At 36.6% G+C, this 9340-nt stretch overlaps 1 long non-coding RNA gene across 1 annotated transcript; it reads left to right on the top strand.

The window, feature by feature from the left end:
- Positions 1-243: 243 nt before the first annotated feature.
- LOC148019983 (uncharacterized) lies at positions 244-9132 on the top strand. Its single transcript, XR_015694859.1, has 3 exons — positions 244-467; positions 6637-6708; positions 8924-9132. It is a non-coding gene; the product is annotated as an uncharacterized LOC148019983 (long non-coding RNA).
- The last annotated feature ends 208 nt before the right edge of the window (positions 9133-9340 follow it).

The following is a 9340-nucleotide window of genomic DNA, read 5'->3' as shown; positions in this document are numbered from 1 at the left end:
TGTGTTTTTTAAAGATTTGGAAGGTTCTATTTCCCGAAGGGGGAAATCGCAATTCAGTTTGGAGAGGGGGTCTGTTTGGTATATATATTGAATGTTTGTGAAGGGACTGGATTTTGGTTCAATGGAGTGGGTGCGTGGGTGGGTGATATAATTATCAGTAAGAATAATCGTTATTATTAATTTAATGATTAATTAATTAATGTGTAGCCGTCGGAAACAGGAGAGCGCCTGATGAGCGGCGGACAGTCGCGACTCTCCGTTAACGCAGACGGACGGACGGACGGACGGACGGACGAGAGAGAGAGAGAGACTATGGCGTCTTCCGCCGACGGACGGACGGACGGACGGACGAGAGAGAGAGAGAGAGACTATGGCGTCTTCCGCCGACGGTGCTGCTCGCCGGCGACGGGCTCTCAACGACGATCTTCTATTCGGGGGGCTGTTGTCGTTAATCCGTTCATGGAGAGGTACGCCTCACAACAATCTTCACCGTTCACCCCACCTCATCATACTCTTGCCATGGAAGGGAGAGATCCCCTAGCCAAGGGGGAGAGCCATGCCCCAAGTGGGAAACATACAATCACCTTCATTATTATGGATGCATTGCACCTTACTAGGTCTCACCTGTCAACCAGCAGTCTTTAATCAATCAAAGGCACTAACCACTAGACCAAGCTCCCTTTCATAGATTTTTCCAATCTACATCTTATGTGTAAACAAAGTCACATGTCGCTTTTCAAGCACGCAGCAATCTTCGCCCACTCTGTAACTAGCCTTATTGCAAATAACAATTCATTTTCTATCATATAAATATTTACAACTCCATCCTGTCATATCCTACTAGGGTAAAGAGGCCAATAGAATCTCATCTAACAATCCTCCATCATAACCTTTTTTCTTTTCTTTTCTAAGTGAGTTACATAAATGTTTTTGAACAATCCAACTATTATATCATCTGGAGCCCACGGAAGAAACTCTGGCACATTTGGATGTTTTTATCAAGTAACTCTTGTTGTAAATGAAGGTTTCACAAAACTATGGCAATGAGAGGCCAATAGAATGACACTTAAGGATGCATTGTTTAAAGGTCTTACAAAATCCAGAATATAAAAAGGTTTACACAATTGTTTAACTCTCATTAAACTTATATGTAATGTGAAAAAAATAGTATCATAATGTTGAGTGGCTAAAAAAGTTGTATCTTTTTTATAAACTTATCACTCAATTGGGGTGGGTGTATTTTGCTTTTGGAGGGTATTACTATATTGGCCCCTTTACCCTAAGAAGAAACAAGACAAGGTTGGAACTTGGTCCCCACACAATAGTCTTAAACTGCCAACAAGACGTAGCCTAGTGGTTTGAGTGTGGGCTGGTTGCATGAGTTCAAGCTCTTGGTTTTGCACCCCCCAATGGTTACAAATCATTATGCATATAAATTATTCTTAGACTGGCTCTCTTGAGGGGCTTACTACATTCATTTCACAATGTAAAATAGTTTTACACCATGGCTCTTTTGAGTAGCTTATTACAAACTTCAAAGGCATGCTTTTTTTTTCCTTAGCCTTTTAAGAACAACCAATATCTCCCTTATATACAACCATGTACAAATTGAGTCTTAAATATGACCCCTTTTTTTAAGGGTCGCCAAATTCTCATTGGCCCATAGTGCCTCGATGGTCATTGTTCTAACAATATCTTATTGGCCCATAGTGCCTTAATAGTCATTACTCTAAGAATATTCCTAATTTTCAAAGTTTCCTCATCTATTTTCACCTTACCTTGAAAAAATTTAGTCTTCATCCAGACTCTAGCATTAAGTCATGCCCCAGCAACCCAAGCTTTGATCCTTCTCTAGACAACTTGCACTAGCTAAGAAATGTCATAGTGTCTAAGGAATGGATTATTTGTCTTTGAAGCACATCACACACCACAATACTTCCCTAGTCTATCCTTAGTGCTTAGCTTCTTACCACATACTCTCCAATGCAAAGTATTGAGTCTATTGGACAATGTGCTAGTCCAAACCTTCTTGGCTCTACATCTCCATGCTTTCCAATGGTCTTGAGGGAAGCAAGGCTTCCACTTTACTTGCAACCTGAGAAAGTTATCATTCTTCTTTGGGTCAAAGTCATTTCTACCTTTGGCAAATAATAATATATTCCCTTGAGTAATTTCAAGAGACTTCAAAGAATGTCTCTAAGTATATATCCTTGAGATTGGCCACTCTTTTATGTTTTTTTCTGCAAAGGTCTCCTTCAGCCAATCCACATTGCACATGGTAAGCCCATACATTTTGGTTAAGGTAGGCATGTCCAAGAAATTACCTACTTGTGCATCCCACACACTAGCATAAACTTTATCCATATGCATGTTGATCAAGATAAATTTCTCATCCCTTTTTAGCGCTAAATCATTCGAGAAAACTAGGTTCATTATGGCATCTTGGATTTGTGTCTTCAACAACCGAGTCTTAATATCATCAATTCAGAATCGTTCTTGAGCTTTAATATAATCCTCAACATCTTGTATGAGGTAAACAAAAGCGAGATCATTAGGTTGAAGATCAATAGCACTAAGTAAAGCAACAACATTCATGTTGAGCCTATTAGCTTTAGCTCTAACAAGCAATCACAAAATTGATGCAATTTTCTATTATTTGGAATGGGCTAGTGTGTTGGTTCTCTCTTTTAGCCAACACTCATTGATTTGCTTTGAATAGTCACTTACCTTGAGAAAAGAGACATTGAGCTTAAATGGTGGTAGTCCATGATTTCTAAACTAAGCTTCAAAGGATCTTGCATCTAATGGAGTATGATCTCAAATAGAGATGTCTAAACAACTTTTGGGAGCGATCCACCATGATTCCTATTTGCATATGCTCGGTCTAGTCTAGTTGCTCTCCATGTATGGTTTATTTTATGATTGTGCCAAGTGAAGGCCCAAGTGATTAGCTTCAATAGAGATATGGCATGAATCAATAAGAGCTTGGGAGGTATATAGTGGTATCAATAGGAGAGAAGTAAGAAAACCATGGGAGCACATAAATAAAGCTACCTTTGTACCCCACTATGGATCCAAGGATCCAGTTGCTCTCCTATCTTGAGCCCACATCAAGGCAAAGAAGAACCCACACCCAATGAATCAATTATTGTAGGGTAGCTCAGGCAAAGTAGGTGGACAAAAATAATCCCTTGAAGTCACTCCTAAGCTTACTTTGCCCATGAAGAAGAAGAAGATGCTCACCAATGTGAAATCTGCAAACCTTTGCTTGAGCCTTTGAAGCACAAATGCCACATCTTTTGATCTTGAATCTAATCCTTGCTTTTCTCAAAGAATTGCTTCATTCTTTGCGACAAGTAATCAAGTTCCATCATCTCACTATTCTTGCTACCTTCTTAGCAAGCGGGGCGTCACCCTTAGAGCCTCACTTCCCATTGTTGGACAAATGCACGGGAAGAGATTGCCATGTGGCAACCTTTCCTCAGCATGTGTAGTTGATGGAGTAAATGCCCTTTATGGGCTTTAATGCCACCACTTCGAGAGAGCCATCACTTCCAACCCCAACTTACCTTATTATTGTCTTTCTTTTCTTCTTTCTATCTATATTTTGTTACGTGAGAAGCACTCCTACTACGTTAATTTGAGTCTTGGTCTTTACCAATTGGGTCCACTTTTGCTATCTTCAACATCAGTAAAACCTTTCTCGCATTAACATTTTTGTTATTTCCTTCGTCTTTAGGCTTTCAATATAGTTGTCATGTTAAATTTTTGCAATTATGTTTTCTTTCAAACCTTGAACCTTTAAAGTAACTTGATTTTTGAAACTATGGATTTGTTATTAAATATCAAATGAGGTACATTGTGTGGAAATAAAAAATGTCATATGCTAATTAATAAAAAACCTATGTAGAACTATCATATGCTAAAAGACTAGGCATAGGCATATTGCAATACAACAAACAACAACTCTTAAAAGAATTGTGCATAAGTAATTTTTAAAAATCATATAGCGAAAAAATTAGTAAATTTCATAAGCATGATTGTCCATCTTATAATGTGCAATAAATAAGCCTCTAAAAAAATGGAACCTCTCAAGATTGGTATTGCAACCATTTGTTATCATATTACTAGCATACAGAGTGTCCCACTCCAACTTGATGTTGGCTATGTGACTTTATAATAAATATATAGAGAAGAAAACCTTAAGATATGTGAGAAAGTTTTCCCTACTAAAATTTGAACAAGAAATTTGGACGTGCGCCCACGTCGACTTGTGCGTGCACTACCCAAAAAGTGCATGCACTTGAAATCTATATAGAGGTGCAAATCACACTTCAATCTTATGTTTTTCACCTCATCCCCGGCAAACATCATTTTGATGGACTACCACATCTGCCACATCATCATACAGCTATTGTCTATTGATTGTCCTCCCTCTCTTACAACCCACATCCTTTGAAAATCGATGCTACATCACTACCCTTATCACTAAGGCCAAAATGTGACAAGATGCCCAATATTTCATGTGTCAACTAACACAAATGATGTACTTTTCTCATGGGCTACTCCCTCCCATGCAACATAGTTCATGACCTTGTTATTTATAGCCTTATTATATGTGTAAGTGCCTCAAGGCTACAAGAAGCCACACATGACCTAGTCACCATGATTCTCAACACAAAGACTCTTTGGCTACAATATGGCTTATTTGGATATCCACTTGTGTTAGGTCCTATTATATATGCATGCTCCAATTTGACACAAGGACATAAAGACCTAATGACACTCTTCAACAAGATAGAGGAACAAGATTATTTCCTAGTCCACATCAATGATTCCAATATAATGGCGAGGGTGCTACCATGCCAAGCTCTCAAATGACTTGATCCCAAGGCCATTACACCAACTAAGCATCTTTATAACCTTGGAAAAATGATTGCGCACACCAGTCATACTAATGAACAAGCTACATCATCAAAGGGTTTCCCATCCTAGTCATATTGATCAACAAGCTACATCATCAAATGAAGACGACTATCTCTTTTGTGTATTTTTGGAGCATTATGGATTGCATTATGGCTATAACACAAGAAACATTCCATCAACTTCTTATACTAAGGTTGAAACCCATTAAAACACCCTTTTCCTTTGACCACATACTCTCTTTCAAACCTTGGTTTTGGTCAACTTCTTCATCACTCTCTCATGCCTCTATCCAATAATATTACCCCATGCACTTGTAATTCCATTTTTCTTGAGATTTTCAAACATCTATAATCTTGCTAATATGCTTGTATTAGCACACCTCTACGTTAATGTTCAATTTATTTGGATTATCAACATCATCAATATGCTTCTTATCTAGACACTTCCATCTCAATGACATGGGTAATCTTTCCACTTCTTTAACTTAGTCATAATCTCTCTTATATCATGGAAACATACTCGAGTACTCATAACTCACTTGTCATGACATTTCACACATGGTTACTTCTATAAAGCATGGCTACACCTTAATTTGGAAAAGGGGAATAACTTGAAACCATTACTTTCTGCATTGGACTATACACTGCCACATTACTTGTCATATATTCATGGTGGATACGAAATGGATTAATATCTTAATCTCATTTTACATTCAATCTTTGTATCTCATTACCCCAAGTTACATCTAGATCTCATCATTGTCCATAATCCTATCCTAGTCATGAATCTTGGTTCCATCCATTACCTTAAATCTCTACCTTCCTACATGAAACTAAATATTTTTTTCAATCTCATTCATAATATTTATTTTGTTCAACTAATTCACATCCTATCCTCTGGCATGAGTCCTCTTTCAATCTATCCAATTTGGAGGTTGATCTTTTTAGGTATGGAGAGAGAGAGAGATAGATAGGTAAATAAACAAAGGAGAGAGAGTGTGTGTATGCGCGCACACACACACACACACACACACACACACACACACACACACACACACACACACACACACACACACACACACACACACACACACACACACACACACACACACACACACACACACACACACACACACACACACACACACACACACACACACACACACACACACACACACACACACACACACACACACATCAATGCTATGTTAATAGAGACAGATTTTTTGCTGATGTGTGCTAATTTGTGTATGTACAATGGATTTCTATACACACTTACATATATGTTTACAAGGATTGGTAAGCCTCTCTCTCTCTCTCATATGTATGTATGTATGTATGTATGTATGTATGTATGTATGTATGCATGCATGCATGCATGCATGCATGCATGCATGTATGTATGTATGTATGTATGTATGTATGTATGTATGTATGCATGTAGAGAGAGAGAGAGAGCACGTGTGTGTGTGTGTGTGTGTGTGTGTGTGTGTGTGTGTGTGTGTGTGTGTGTGTGTGTGTGTGTGTGTGTGTGTGTGTGTGTGTGTGTGTGTGTGTGTGTGTGTGTGTGTGTGTGTGTGTGTGTGTGTGTGTGTGTGTGTGTGTGTGTGTGTGTGTGTGTGTGTGTGTGTGTGTGTGTGTGGACAAATGCTAATTCATGTTAATAGAGAGAGATCGGTGCTAATTTGTGTATGTATGGTTACATTTATAGGTATTGTTAAAGAAGTTATGAGCATGTGACAATTTCTATTGGAGTCCAAAAGCACCCTCAAGACTAATCTATGTAAGTATCTTCCATTGTTTACCTCTCTCTTTTATATTTAACTCAACAAGATGTTTACATGCATGAAGTTAATCATATTCCTTAAGGACTAGTGTGTTGGTTGAATAAGCATGTGTTGCTTAATTATAGGTATAGCCTAGGCTAGGTTAGATGCAAACTAGGTTAGGTGTTCAATGTAGGTTAGGTGTATGGTTAGATGCAAACTAGGGTAGGTTAGATAATTGGAACTTAGGTGTATTTTTAGGTATAAGATACACACTCTAGCCACACAAGCTCACACATAGACATAGGCTATGCTATGCTAGGCAATGTTGTGCTACAATTAGTCTATGTTAGGCTAAGCAAATGTGAACTATAACTAAAAGTATGTGCACATGGTACCAATGGTCAACATGACATCCCTCAAGATGAAAAATCAAAGAGAATGATTTTTAGTGGTTGCAAGTGTTTTCCATTAAGATGCCAGATTTATAGAAATTAACTCTTGTATACTCTAGTAGTAGCATCAATAGTAGCATACAATCATGATGTTTTAGATTTGATAGACCTTGCAGCAAGGTATAATGACAATCAGAGATTGGTATAATGAAATGGTCAATTGTCTTTCGTAAAACATATCAATATGAGGCCCACCTTTGAATATGCGAGTTTTGTGAGATTTCTGATCGTCATTGTGATTTTTGCCAAAGTAGCTTCGTAAAGAAGTAGAACGATGGCAATAGTTGCTAAGTATGCATATCATTATGTGTGAAAAACAACATATGTAACGAATGGATACCAATGCTAATTTCTAATCACTCTTTATCGATTGAAAGAGAGATAGCACGATGTCAATAAGCCTATAGAGCAATGTGCTAAGTATTTATACATTTTATTTTTTAAAATTTATGCTTTTTTGGGTACTAGTAAAGTGGTTGGTACCATTCTCGAGGTACCAACCCACCCATGTACAACCATTTTGTTTGTTTCTTGAGATTTCAACTCTTCCTATTTCTTTCATGATGATATTCTCTCTTATATCATAGTTGAGTCAACAATCTACAAGAAACCATCCAAAATAGGATTGTATTTTGCATTTCTAAGCATAAGAACTTGAATAATTTTTAGAAGTTCAAGAACTTGAATAATTATTTTGCATTTAGATCAACTTATTGCCTTTTCCCACAATTTGTAACATAGGTGGCGCGCTCTTCTTTTAACATTTTGAAAACAATAAGTTGATCTTGATTGTTGATATATAATCCAAAAACACATTTGGTCTTTGTTTGTGACAACATTTTTTTAGGAAATTTTTTAAAAGCCTACCTAGCCAACACATAGCCCTAAGTTGTAGTGTTGCCAACTAGATGCATGATCTCACAAAAAAAGTATATATTTCATAGACAATAGCAAAAAGAGCAAAGTATCTTTGGATCAAAGATATTGTTTTGTAAGAGTAAATAATTTAGGAAACCACAAATGCATGCACATTAAAACATGAGAATCATTCAACGTATTAAAAGGTTGATTGCAATAGAGACTAAAATTTCTTTTGATCAAAGATCATGAATGAGAATCAGAATGCCTAATCAGTAGTAGTTGTTGCATTATCACCTATATATATGGGAGTAGATAAAGCCTTGAAAACATTAGAGTCACTTGACTTTACTTACTCCTCACCCTCTTCATTGCCTTTTACCTATACAAATGAGATATCTTAGGTATTAACAATACAAAAATAATTGCAATGTTTAACATTAGAAAACCAAAAGCATAATGAATTAAAGCTTAGAGATATAAAATTGGTTTCCTATGATGCTCATCCTCGAGGAGCCATGATGTCCAAAACAAACTTATATTATAGAAACTGTCATCAAACTTCTTGTACTCTGCCATATAAATTGTTTGCATGATAGAAACTCTTTTGTACTTTGCCAGGTAGATTGTTTTCATCATAGAAACAAGCATATAATAAGATTGCATTTGTTACATAGATTTTTTCCATTGTGAAATTATCATATAGATTTGTGCTTGTTGGCAAGGCTAGAATCTCTTCAAGCATCCATGGTTAGTTCAGTAGTCCAACATTCCTTTATGCATATGAATCAGACCGACCATGACATTTTTAATGCAAGTGATGAATTATTAACTTATCATGCTTTATGTATCTTAGAGTTTAGAGACTTCAAGATTGACAACATCTCTAATGATGACTGATGAGTTTCTTGCTTGCTAGATCTTTATAAAGTTGTGATAGTGAGAGAAGCCCATCATCACTAGAGCCATCATCAAGGTTAGCATCTCTAACATCTAAAAATCAAATAAGATGTCATACGTCACTTGAATAAAATTTTGAATCTTAAAAGCTCTAGGATCTAGTAACATTTACATTAATTGGATATATTTACATTGTTTCAAATACTCCAAAATGTTTTGTGAAAAGAGATAAGCATTCCATTGAAGGAGATGACGACTCCTTGTTTTATTTTTAGTTATGAATAAACATATAATGAATCTAATTCAATGTATCATTGTTAGATAAGATTATGAAGAATTAGCATTGATATGGGGATTGAACGCTCTTCCATTTTATCTAATACTTTTTTTTCATCAACCATTTAGAGTAATAATGGCTTTTAGTTAGCCCAACTAT

Source organism: Lygodium microphyllum, chromosome 19 (assembly GCF_053477565.2).
Source record: "Lygodium microphyllum isolate KBCC chromosome 19, Lygodium_microphyllum_v1.1.10, whole genome shotgun sequence".
NCBI classification, from domain to species: Eukaryota; Viridiplantae; Streptophyta; class Polypodiopsida; order Schizaeales; family Lygodiaceae; genus Lygodium; species Lygodium microphyllum.
Note: the sequence above shows the minus strand (reverse complement) of the source record. Positions and strands in the feature narration are given on the sequence as shown.